The sequence below is a fragment of the Lontra canadensis genome, unplaced genomic scaffold (assembly GCF_010015895.1).
Source record: "Lontra canadensis isolate GAN:19392208 unplaced genomic scaffold, GSC_riverotter_1.0 scaffold92, whole genome shotgun sequence".
NCBI classification, from domain to species: domain Eukaryota; kingdom Metazoa; phylum Chordata; class Mammalia; order Carnivora; family Mustelidae; genus Lontra; species Lontra canadensis.
In genome coordinates this window covers 7,589,078-7,602,790 of record NW_022631086.1, presented here as the reverse complement: position 1 = coordinate 7,602,790, position 13,713 = coordinate 7,589,078, and the positions used below count along the sequence as shown (strand labels likewise).

The window sequence follows — 13,713 nt, the reverse complement described above, 5'->3', positions numbered from 1 at the left end:
TTGTCCAAATGTAAAAAAAACAAAACAAAACAAACAAACCAACATAAAAAAAAAAAAAGGAAAGTATGGCCCATGCAGAAGAAAAAAAGCACTTGATAGAAACTATTCTTAAGAAAGTCCAAATCTTGAATTTATTGGACATTAATCAACTAGTATAAGTATGTTCTAAGAACTAAAGGAAACCATGTCTAAAGAACTAAAGTATGAGAATGATGTTTTACCAAATAGTGGACACCAAGAGGTTAGAAAACTTAAAAAAGAGGCAAATAGAAATTCTGGTGTTGAAAATCTCAATAACTGAAATGAAAAATTCACTACAGAGTCAATAACAGACGTGAGCTGGCAGAAGGGTCAATGAAATTGAAGTTAAGTCAACTGGAAGAATCCACTCTGAGGAGCAGAAAGAAAAATGAATGAAGAGAAATGAACAGAGCCTCAGACACATGTGGGATACCACAAATATACTAACAGACACATAATGGGAATCCCAGAAGAGGAAAAAGAAAAGCACCGAAAGAACATTCGAGGAGGGACGCCTGGGTGGCTCAGTTGGTTAAGCTGCTGCCAGGGCCCTGGGATCAAGTCTGGCTTTGGGCCCCTTGCTCAGAGGGGAGCCTGCTTCTCTCTACCTCTGCCTCTGCCTCTGCCTGCCACTCTGCCTGCTTGTGCTCTCTCTCTGTGACGAATAAATAAAATCTTAAAAAAAAAAAATTCCAAGAAACCAGGGCGAAGAATGTCCTCAATTTGATGAAAAATGTTAATATTTACATCCAAAGACTCGATGAATTCCATGTGGGATAAACTCAAGAGATCCACAATTACCAATTTGACCATAGTCAAATTGTTAGGAGACAGAAGCAGAGAGAATCTTGAGATCAGTAAGACAAAAATAACTTATATACAGTACTCCTCAATAAGATTAACAGCTCATTTCTCATCAGACAACATGGAGGGCAGGAAACAATGAGTATATTCAAAGTACTAAAAAAGAAAAGGCTGCCATTCAAAAAGTCCAACAAAACTGTTCTTAAAAATGAAGGAGGAGGGGTGCCTGGGTGGCTCAGTGGGTTAAAGCCTCTGCATTCAGCCCATCAGGGTCCTGGGATCGAGCCCCACATCAGGCTCTCTGCTCAGCAGAGAGCCTGCTTCCCCCTCTCTCTCTCTCTGCCTGCCTCTCTGCCTACTTGTGATCTCTGTCTCTCAAATAAATAAACAAAATCTTAAAAAAAAAAAATGAAGGTGGAAATATGGGATGCCTGGGTGGCTCAGTCAGTTAAGTGCCTACCTGCTGCTCAGGTAATATATCCCAGGGTCCTGGGAATGAGCCCTGCATTGGGATCCTTGCTTGGCAGGGAGCCTGCTTCTTCCTCTGCCTGCTCTGCCTGCTCTCCCTGCTTGTGCTCTTTCTCTGACTCTGACAAATAAATATATAAAATCTTTTTTTAAAAAATGAAGGCGGAAATAGTCTGTATAGGCCTATATCTATTAAAGAAATTGAATCAATAATGATTAACTTTCTAAAACAGAGGACTAGGCCCACATAGGCTCACTGGTAAATTCTACCAAACATGTAACAAAGAAATTATACCGTTCTCTACAATTTCTTCCAATGACAGAGGAAGGGGAATACTTCCTAATGCATTCTATGAGACTAACATTACTCTAATACCAAAAGCACCCACACCTTACATGAAAACTACAGACCAATATTTCTTATAAACCTAGTTGCAAAAAATCCACAACAAAATACTAGAAAATTGAGTACAACATGTATTTAAAAAAAGAATTATTCACCATGACCTCAGTGAGATTTAACTCAGGCATACAAAGTTAGTTTTTAACATATGAATATCGACTCATGGAATCCATCACATCAACAGGCTAAAAAAGCAAAATCACATGATTGTATCATTAGATGTAGGAAAAGATTTTGACATAATTCAATATATGCCCATTCATTATTTAAAAACAAACAAACAAACAAACAAACACACAACTCTCAGTAAACTAGGAACAGAGGAGAAACCTTCAACTTGAGGAATAAAAAGCCACAAACTAACATCAAAGTGAGAAACTAGAACCTTTCTCACAAAATCAGGCACAAAGCAATGATGTCCCCTATAATCATTCCTTTTCAATGTCATACGGGAAGTCCTAACTAATGCAATAAAAAAAAAAAAAAAGGAAAGGAAAGGTATACAGATTGGGGATGAAGAAATAAAACTGTCTCTCTTCACAGGTGACATGATTATCTATGTAGGAAATCTGAGTCTGGACTTCTGGGGAAGATGACACAGTAGGAGGACCCGAGGCTCACCTCATCCCACACATCAACTAGATAGCACTCACATACGTATAAATAACCCCAAAAATGATCTGAAGACTGGCAGAATAAAGTCCACAAATAAATGTAGAGAAGACAATACACTGAAGATGGTTGGAAAGGCAGAGAAGTGATCAGAAACTAAATGGACTCACAGGACTATCCACAGGAGGGAGAGACGCCATGGGCATGGAAAGGGGAGAAAAACAGACCCCCACACTGGGAAGCCCACATGGCGAAGATGAATCTCTATAACATTTGGCTTTGAAAACCAGAGGGACAGAATTTTATGAGTCCTTACAACCAGTAGGACTTAAAATGTGGAATTTTTTTAAAAACCTGGAAGAGCCAGTAGGCAGAGGAAACTGAGTCCCTGCCCTTAAATAGATGGCACCACAAACAGCCCGTGGAGATACAGCATAGAAGGAGTCTGAAAAGCTATACAGGAAGGAGAGTATTTATTAATGTCAACATGTGTCCCAGAGGGACATCAAAGAACAAAGGAACTGGCAAGCACAATTTCCTTCCCCTGCCCCCCCAGTGTGAACACACAGCCACTTGCAGAAATTGCTACCTAACTGGCTAGCACTGCTGCCCATTCTCCCTGCCCAGTGCTTCCACTAATCCACCCGTCCAGATGGCCCACCTCAGACCCTGCGTTGCACAGCCCTGCCCACAGTGGAATGGTGGCAAGCAAAGCTTGCTAGCACAAGGGCCCTGACACAACTCCCCAGCTGTGCTTCCTCAAATCTACTCTCTCTGATGCACTCTTGGTCAAAGCCGAGGGCAGTGCCCCAGGACTGGCCATGCACAAGCAGCCCCCACAGTGGCCAGCACCACTCCAAGTGACTCCTGCTCTGGGGTGAAGGAAAGATAATCACCCAACACCAGTCAGATGGAGCCCTCAGCAGTGGGCTGGAGGCAGATATCTGGTCTGACTGCAGGCCTCACCCACCAATGAAAGCTTCTCAGGGGACAACAGAAGAAAAGTGTCCTACAGTTTATAGAGCTACCGCATGTTTGGCAAATGCCCAGTCTGACTCACCTCAAGCCCAAGGCAGTCCAGACTGACCAATTACACCACAGGAACTGAACACTGCCCTGAACACAGCTGTCTTTCCTAACACAGAGAAACAGACACACAGAGTTAGACAAAATGAGGAGACAGAGGATTATGTCCCAAATGAAAGAAGAGGATAAAATCACAGGAAAAGACCTAAACACGATGGAGATAAGTAATATGCCTATTAAAGAATTTAAAGTAGAGATCATAAAGATACTCACTGCACTCACAAAAAAAAAAAAGTGGAGGACATCAGTGAAACCCTTAACAGTAAAATTAAAAAGAACCAATCAGAGACAAAGAACACAGTAAGTGAAATTAAAAATACACTAGATGGAATAAATAGTAGAGTAGATGAAGCAAAACAAATCAGTGGCCTGGAGGAGAGAGTAATGGAAAGTAAGCAAGCTGAGCAGGTGAAAGAAAAAAAAATTATGCAAAATGAGAATAGATTTAAGGAACTTAGTTAGACCATCAGGCATAATCACATTCACATTACAAGGATCCCAGAAGAAGAAGAGAAAGAAAAGGGCACAGAAAATTTGTTTGAAAAAAAAATAATAGGGATGCCTGGGTGACTCAGTTAAGTGTCTGCCTTCAGCTCAGGTCATAATCCCAGGGTCCTGGGATCAAGCCCCACATCAGACTCCCTGCTCAGTGGAAAGCCTGCTTCTCCCTCTCCCACACCCCCTGCTTGTCTTCCTGCTCTCACTGTCTCTCTTTCTCTCTGTCAAATAAATCAATAAAATCTTTAAAAAAAAGAAAAAGAAAAAGAAAAGAAAAGAGAAAGAAAAAAATAATAGCTGAAGAATTCCCAACTCTGTGGATGGAAACAGAAATCTAGATCCAAGAGGCACAGAAATCCCCCCCAAAAAATCAACCCAAGGAGGTCCACACCATGTCACATAGTAATTAAAATGGCAAAAAGTAGTGATAGAGAATTTTAAAAGCAACAAGAAAAGAAAGGAGTTACATATAAGGGAAACCACAAAAGGCTATCAGCTGATAGCCTTTGCAGGCAAGAATACATACTCTATCTAGTAAGACCATCATTCAAAATAGAAGAAGAAATAATTTCCCAAACATTCCCAAAAATTACCACTAAGCCAACCCTACAAGAAATGTTAAAGGGACTCTTTGAGTGGAAAGGAAATATCATAAGCAAGAGTAAGGAAAGTAAGCAGCACAAAATCAATAAAAATAACCTATATCTGTAGAAATCAGTCAAGGAACTCACAAAACAAAAGGATATAAAATATAACACCCTATATATAAAACATGGGGAGGAGAGGAGTAAAGAATGGGTTTAAACATAAGTGACTATCAACTTAATATAAACTGCTATACACAGAAGATGTGATATACAAACCAAATGGCAATTGTAAATCAAAAACCAATAATACGGGGCACCTGGGGGCTCAGTCAGTTGAGCATCTGAGTCTTGATTTCAGTTCAGGTCATGATCTCAGGGATGAGGGTCAAAGTCATTGCATACATCTTTTCTAACCACAAGGTTATGAAATTAGAAGCCAATCAAAAGAAAAAAATCTGGAAAGAACACAAATACATGAAGGTTAAATAATATGCTACTAAACAATGAATAGGTCAACTAAGAAATTAGCAAAGAAATAAAAAAATACATGGAGACGAATGAAAGTGAAAAGCCAACAGTCCAAAAACTTTGGGAAGCAGCAAATGCTGTTCTAAGAGGAAATGTTATAGCAATACAGGTCTAACTCAAAAAGCAAGAAAAATCTCAAACAATCTAACTTTATGCCTAAAGGAGCTAGAAAAAGAACAGACAAAACACAAAAACCAACAGAAGAAAGGAAATAATAAAGATTAGAGCAGAAATAAACAAAATAGAAACTAAAAAAACAATATAAGATATCAACAAAACCAGAAGGTGATTCTTTAAAAAATCAACAAAATTGGGGCACCTGGGTGGCTCAGTGGGTTAAAGCCTCTGCTTTCAGCTCAGGTCATGATCTCAGGGTCCTGGGATCGAGTACCACATCGGGCTCTCTGCTCAGCGGGGAACCTGCTTCCTCCTCTCTCTCTGCCTGCCTCTCTGCTTACTTATGATCGCTGTCTGTCAAATAAATAAATAAAATCTTTTTTAAAAAATCAACAAAATTTATAAAACTTTAGCCAAATTTGTCAAGGGAAAGAGAAAGAGATGACTCAAAAAAACAAAATCAGAGGAGAAATAACAACCAATGTCACAGAAATACAAAGGATAATAAGGGAATATTATGAAAAATTATATGCCAACAAATTGGACAACTTATAAGAAATGGATAAATTTCTAGAAACATATAACCTTCCAAAATTGAATCAGGAAGAAATAGAAAATTTGAACAGACTGATTACCAGCAATGAGATTGAAACAGTAATCAAAAAAACTCCCAACAATCAAAAGTCCAACACAAGAGGACTTCACAGGTGAATTTTACCAACCATATAAAGAAGACTTAATAACTATTCTTCTCAAACCATTCCAACAAAAGAGAAAGGAAAATTTCCAAGTTCTTCTTATGAGGCCTGCATTACCTTGATACCAAAACCATATAAAGACACTACCAAGGTACCTGGGTGGTTCAGTCAGTTAAGTGTTCAACTCTTCATCTCAGCTCAGGTCTTGATCTCAGGGTCATGAGTTTAAGCTCCCCATTGGACTCCATGCTGGGCATGGAATCTACTTTAAAAAAAAAAAAAAAAAAGATGCTACAAAAAAAAAAAAAAAAAAACCTGTAGGTCAATATCTCTAATGAACACAGATGCAAAAATCCTCAACAAAACATTAGCAAACTGGATCCAACAATACATTTAAAAACTCATTCACCATGATTAAGTGGAATTTATTCCAGGATGCAAGAATGGTTCAATATTTGCAAATCAATCAATGTGATACATCACATTGATAAGAGAAAGGATAAAAACCATATGATTGTTTCAATAGATGCAAAAAAAGCATTTGATGAAGTGCATCCACTCATGATAAAAACCCTCAACAAAATAGGTTTAAAGGGAACATACCTCACCATAATAAAGGCCGTGTATGAAAAACCCACTGCTAACATCATACTCAATGGTAAAAAACTGAACGTTTTCCCCTTAAGATCGGAAATAAGACAAAGATGTCCATTCTCACCACTTTTATTCAACATAGTACTGGAAGTCTTGGGCATGGCAATCAGATAAGGAAAAGGAATGAAAGGCATCCAAATTGGTAAGGAACAAATAAAACTTTCACTATTTGCAGATGACATGATAATATATATAGAAAATATAAAAGATTCCACAAAAAATTACAAGAACTGATAAACGAATTCTGTAAGATCATAGGATACGAAGTCAATGTACAGAAATCCTTTGCATTTCTATATGTTACTAATGAAGCAACAGAAAAAGAACTTAAATTATATATATATAATTAAGCCATTAAAAAGAATGAGATTTTGCCATTTGTAGCAATATGGATAGAACTAGAGAATATAATACTAAGTGAAATAAGTCAGTCAGAGAAAGAGAAATACACGATTTCAGTCACATGTGGAGTTGAATAATAAAACTCAGAAAATTAAAAATAGAGATACCCTATGACCCGGCAAATGCACTACTGGGTATTTGCTCCAAAGATACAGATGTAGTGAAAAGAAGGCACACATGCACCCCAATGTTCCTAGCAGCAATGTCCACAATAGCCAAACTGTGGAAAGAGCTGAGATGCCCTTCAACAGATGAATGGATAAAGAAGTTGTAGTCCATATATACAATGGAATATTACTCAGCCATCAAAAAGAAGGAATACTTGACTTTTGCATCAACATGGATGGGACTGGAGGAGATTATGCTGCGTGAAATAAGCAAAGAGAGTCAATTATCATATGGTTTCACTTACTTATGAAACATAAGGAATAGCATGAAGGACATTAGGAGAAGGAAGGAAAAAAGGAAGGGGGTGTGGAATCAGAGTGGGAGATGAACTACGAGAGACTGTGGACTCTGAGAAACAGAGGGTTTGGTGGTGGGGGTTGGGATATGGTTTGGTCCAGTGATGGGTATTGGAGGGCACATATTGCATGGAGCATTGGGTGTTATATGTAAACAATGAATCTTAGAACACATCAAAATCTAATGATGTACTGTATGATGACGAACATAACATAAAAAATTTAAAAATTTTACTTTATTTTTTTAAGATTTTATTTATTTATTTGAGAGAGAGAGAGATCACAAGCAGACAGAGAGGCAGAGCAGAGAGAGGGGGGAAGCAGGCTCCCTGATGAGCAGAGAGGCCGATGCGGGACTCGATCCCAGGACCCTGGGATCATGACCTGAGCCGAAGGCAGAGGCTTAACCCACTGAGCCACCCACACGTCCCAAAATTTAAAATAAATCACAGATGAACAAAGGAAAAAGAGAGAGAGAGAGACAAACCAAGAAATACTCTTAACTCTAGAGAATAAACTGATGGTTATCAGAGGGGAAGTGGGGGGGGGGGGGGGGGGATGGGCAAAATAAATGATGGGTATTAAAGAGTACACTTATCCTGATAAGCACTGAGTAAGGTACAGACTTGTTGAATCATTGCATTGTATACCTGAAACTAATAAAACAACGTATGTTAACTATACTGGAATTAAAATTTAAGACTTATTAAAAAATTAAATTTTTAAAAAGAAAGAAAAATCTGAGTCCCCAAAAATCTCTGAAAATTAATAACTGACTATAGCAAGGTTGTAGGGTAAAAGGTTAATATATAAAAGTCAATTATTTTTCTATATTCCAGCAATTAACAAGAAGAATTTGAAATTAAAAACACAATACCATTTATATTAGACCCCAAAATGAAATACTTAGGTAAAAATATAACAAGATATGTACAGATCTATATAAGGGAAAGTCTGATGAATAAAATCAAAGAAGAGATAAATTAATGGGGAGACATTCCATGTTGATGGATAGGAAAGCTCAATATTGTTAAGATGTCCATTCTTTCCAAATTGATCTACAGATGTAATGAAATCACAATCACAATCCCAGCAAATTATTTTGTGGATATCAATAAACTGATTTAAAGTTTATATGGAAAGGAAAAAGACCTATAGTGACAACACAATTTTAAAAGATGAGAACAAAGTGCCCAACATCAAGACTTTCTATAAAGTTATAGTAATCAAAATAATGTGGTAATAACAACAGAATCGACAACAGATCAATGGAGCAGAACAGAGAACCCAGAAATAAACCCATGTAAATATAGTCAACTGACCCAGCAAAGAGCAAGGGCAGTATAATGGAGAAACAGCAGCCTTTTTAGCAAATGGTGCTGGAACAACTGGACATCCACATGCAAAAAATGAATCTAGACACAGACATTACACTCTTCAACTTAAAATGGATCAAGACTTAAATGTAAGATGTGAAACTATAAGACTTTCTTATAACATGAGAAAACCTAGTTGACTTTGTGTTTGGCAATGACTTTTTTTTAAGATTTTATTTATGTATTTGAGAGAGAGAGATTGAGAGAACAAGTGGGAGGAGGGGCAGAGGGAGGGGCAGAGGGAGAAGCAGACTCCCCATGGAGCAGGGAGCCCAGTGAGGGGCTCAATCCCAAGACCTGAGATCATGACCTGAGCCAAAGGCAGATGCTTAACTGACTGAGCCAACCAGGTGCCCTGGTGATGAGATTTTAATACGACACCAAAGGCATAATCCATGAAAGAAAGAATTGATAAGCTGGACTTCATTAAAATTAAATATTTCTGCTCTGCAAAAGGCACTGTCAAGAGAATGGAAAAAAAAAGCCACAGACTGGGAGAAAATCCCTGCAAAAGACATATCTGATAAAAGACTATTATCCAAAATATACAAAGCACTCTTAAAACTCAATAAGAAAACAACCTGATTTTTAAAGTAGGCCAAAGACCCAAACAGACATTCCTCCATTGTAGATGCCAAATTAGCATATGGAAAGATGTTCCTCATCATATGTCATCGGAGAAGTAGAAATTAAAACACCAATGAGATACCACTGCACACCTACTAGAATGGCCAAAATCCAGAACACCGAAAAAACCAAATGCTGACCTTGTCAGTGGAGTGACCCTTTCACTGCTGGTGGGCATGCAAATGGTGCAGCCAATTTGGGAAACAGTCTGATGGTTTTTTACAAAACTAAACATTCTCTTAATATATGACCCAGCAATTTCACTCCTTGATATTAACCCAAAGGAGTTTAAAACTTAGGTTCAGGCAAAAACCTGAACACAGATGTGTATAGCAGCTTTGACTGTATAACAGCGATGATTGACAAATTGGAAGCAAACAAGACATCCTTCAGTAGGTGAATGGATAAATAAACCTGTAGATTTAATTTGCTTTGCATTTTCCCATCTTATTTGGTATTGTTTATAAACAGTACTTAAAGTGCAACCATTGACTTAACAATGTCCCACCATTCGTCGTTAAGGAATTTTAGGCTCTAAATACATATGATGCTAATTGCTTTCCAGAAAGACTGGACTAGCTTTTTACCCTCCCATCAAGGCCAGTGGAATCTGGATAAGTTATATTTTTGCCTTCGTGTGAAAAATTGTCTTTTATGCTAAACAACAAATAGGAATTTCCCCCTCCAGTAATGACAGACTAAGACTTGCCTGGAAAACTTCCCCCAGAAAAGAAGTATAAGCCATGGACATGATCCAAAAAGCAAATACCTCAGTGAGGAGGAGAGGAAGGGAGCTGTTGCAGGGAAGTTCCCAGGAAAGTTTGTGGCTTCTATTTCAGGACTCAATGTAGTCCCCTCGGAGTACACAGTCTTGGAGGAGCCGCTAACTGAAAACAGCAGTCTCTTTGGCCGGAAAAGCCTGAAACTACGGAATTGCGGCCATTGAATAGAATGGAGGAAGCCTGAAAGGGAAAAAGCAGAAGAGGGTTTCACCAAAGTGCCCACCCACATGTCTGGGTGACCCTGAACCGCGCATGGGGGAATCAAACACAGCAGCATATCTAAAGACGAAATACCAAACTGATCCTGACACTGTAACCCAAAAAAATAGACTTTGCAATTCAAGCAGACAAGATCATTGCCTGCCGAAACAAGAGAAACAATGATTGTGAGAGAAAAATAACAATATGGAATTTCCACAATTTAACATCTATTATGTCCAGGCTACAATAAAAAAAATTGCCGAATCATATAAAGAACCAAGAAAATGGGACACATTCTCAAAAGAGATGAAAATCAACAGAGTCCAATGCCAGGATGTTCCAGATCCTGGGAGTAGTGGACAATGATTCCAAACAGCTATTATAAATCTCAATGGGGACGCCTGGGTGGCTCAGTCAGTTAAGCATCTGCCTTCAGCTCAGGTCATGATCCCAGGGTCCTGGGATCGAGCCCTACATGCGGCTCCCTACTCAGCAGGGAACCTGCTTCTCCTTCTCCTGCTTCCCCTGCTTGTGCTTTCTATTTGTGAAGTAAGTAAATAAATAATCTTAAAAAAAAAAAGAGAGAGAGAGAAAGAATTCTCCTCAGTGAAGTCAAGTAAAATGCTTTCAGTGAGTATAAAATAAGAAATCCCGGGAGAGAAATAAAAATGATTAAAGAAAGAACCAGATGAAATTCTAGAACTGAAAAATAATAGTATCTGAGATTTTAAAAATCACTGGATTGACTTATTAGACAAAGGGAGATGACAGAGGAAAAAGTAAGCATCCTTGAAGAGAGATCAATAAAAATTGTTCAGTGTCCCTCAGTTCCTCAGCAGAACAGAGGAAAAGAAAGAAAAACATAAGATGGTGAATGAACACCAAGCAGCACAAACAGGAAAAATCTTTCACCACAACACTTAGATAGTCCAGCTGTTGAAGGCCAAAAATAAATAGCAAATCTTGAGAGTGGTAAGAGGAAAAAACCACGTTACATCCTGGGGAGCAGCGATCTACTTAACAAGTGAATCCAGCTCAGAAACCATCCAGGCCAGATGAGTATGGACCAACATTTTTAAAGTGTGAAAACAGCAATCAACCTGAAATTCTACATCCTTCAAGAATGAAAATGAAACAAAGACAGTTTCAGATGAAAGAAGACTGAGAAATCATCACCAAGAAACCTACGTTACTGGAAACGCTAACATTTCAGGCTAAAAGGAAATGATGCCAGTTAGAAAGTTGGATCCTCAAAAATAATAAGAAGGATGAGAAGGGATAAATTATCTGGAGACATGAAAACATGGGTTTCTTCTCTCCACTCTTTCCCCTTTTAAATTCTTAAAAATCAAAGTTGTTTAAAGGAAAAATTATAAAAATAATTTTGTTTTCGATAATCCAAAGTTAAGTGTTATTTACTCAGCAAATGAGCATCTATGTGGACAAAGGATATACTTACCGTGAGCAGGCACCATACCAAGCCTTTTCCGTGCACCCATTTCATTTGCCACAGTAGTCCTGTAAGATAAGAACCCACTTTTATGTGAGAGGAAATGGAGTGTGTGAGGACCCAGGGACATGCATAGCAGAGCTGGTACCTGATCCCAATTCTGTCTGATCCTCACACCCCAGGTCTCAATGACTTCCACCCTCCTGCCTCTGGAAGAACCAGTCCGTCTGGTCTAGAAGATGTGAGACACACCTGGAAATGCCCTGTGGAGAGTCAGGAAAGACATATAGAGAAGGGCCTGCAGTGTTAGTAGGAGGAGAGACTGGAGAGAAGCAGGGAAAACCTCAGTGAGGAAAGGGGGATTTTAATAAGCCTTGAGCAGTGGTTAAGGTTTGTCCTGGCATTCCAGTAGGAATAAGCAAATCGTTTTGGGGAGGGAGCATGGAGTTAGTAACCCTATCAGACTGACACTAATATTTTATGCTGGAAACCGGTGTAAAATTGGTTTAGAAGGGGCGCCTCGGTGGCTCAGTGGGTTAAGCCTCTGCCTTGGCTCAAGTCATGATCTCAGGGTTCTGGGATCGAGACCCGAATCAGGCTCTCTGCTCAGCGGGGAGCCTGCTTCGCCCTCTCTCTGCCTGCCTCTCTGCCTACTTGTGATCTCTCTCTCTCTCTCTGTGTCAAATACCTAGATAAAATCTTTTTAAGAAAGAAAAGGAAGGAAGGAAGGAAGGAATAAATAAATAAATAAATAAATAGGTTTAGAAAAGTGAAATGGAGCCAGACTAGAAAATCCGGGCTAATTTGCGACGACGTGGATGGAACTAGAGGGTATCATGCTTAGCGATAAGTCAATCGGAAAAAAACAACTATCATATGATCTCCCTGATATGAGGAAGTGGAGATGCAACTTGGGGGGTTTGGGGGTAGGAAAAGAATAAATGAAACAAGATGGGACCTGGAGGGAGACAAACCATAAGAGACTCTTAATCTCGCAGAATAAACTGAGGGATAGGGTGGTTGTGTGATGGACATTGGGGAGGGTATGTACTATGGTGAGTGCTGGGAAGTGTGTAAACGTGGCGATTCACAGACCTGTACCCCTGGGGCTAATAATACATTATATGTTTATAAATTAATTTATTAATTAAAAAAAGATTAAATCTACCAAAAAACATTAAGAAAAAAAAAAAGAAAATCCGGGCTACAAGGTAGTGTATAGCCACGTATATATGCACACGTGTACGTACTGGTATGCACGCATGTGTGTATCATATTAGAAGTCCTTTTCCAAACCCCAGACTCCTCATTCCTTATAGACCCCTCCCCTCTCCTTCACATCCTCGTCTGGATGCACGTGCCCTCCCGTTCCCACCTCCTGCTGGCTCCTCAGTCCATGGAAATCTGGATTTTGTCTTCACCGCCCCCTGCAATGGGTCACACTGAAGTCTCCAGTGGGCTCTCAAGTTTCAGATCCAGAGCACGTGTCTCCCTGACTGCCACAGTCATTCAAGTTCCTAACCACCCCAGTTGGAAGCAGAAGTTCCCGTTTCTCAGATTCTCTGCGTGGGTTGGCTTTCTGTGTTCTTCTTCCTTTCTCTTAAGTCAGGTTCTTGCGGGTTCTCGTCTCTCATGGTTCACGTAGCCTTACTCCTCCCCCAGCCTTACTTCCCCATCAGCACCCAGGACTTCAGCCCGCCTAGACTCTAATGAGACCCCAGTTCTGAGCTCCCCATCTATAGCTGGACGGCTCTGTCCAGAGCTGGGGGGAAGCTGAGATTTTCTCTACTTCCTGCCGGTTTCAGGAATGTGGTAAAAGACACAGAGATCAAGGGCAGTACATTAGTCACAGCGACAGCTGTCCCCAGAGCATCAGCATTTTTGTGCTGGTTCCTAGAACCCCAGTTCCCACCTGGCAAACGAAGAAGGCCAGGT

The 13,713-nt window shown here is 39.5% G+C and overlaps 1 long non-coding RNA gene across 2 annotated transcripts; it reads right to left on the bottom strand.

Moving 5' to 3' along the window:
- Window positions 1–6,061: 6,061 nt before the first annotated feature.
- LOC116854523 lies at window positions 6,062–13,331 on the bottom strand. Of its 2 annotated transcripts, none has more exons than XR_004380176.1 (3): window positions 13,154–13,331; window positions 11,788–11,846; window positions 6,062–6,087 (listed from the first exon to the last, which is right to left on the bottom strand). It is a non-coding gene; the product is annotated as an uncharacterized LOC116854523 (long non-coding RNA). The 2 variants fall into 2 exon arrangements; XR_004380175.1 differs by lacking the exon at window positions 13,154–13,331 and adding an exon at window positions 11,927–12,293.
- Between the last annotated feature and the right edge of the window lie 382 nt (window positions 13,332–13,713).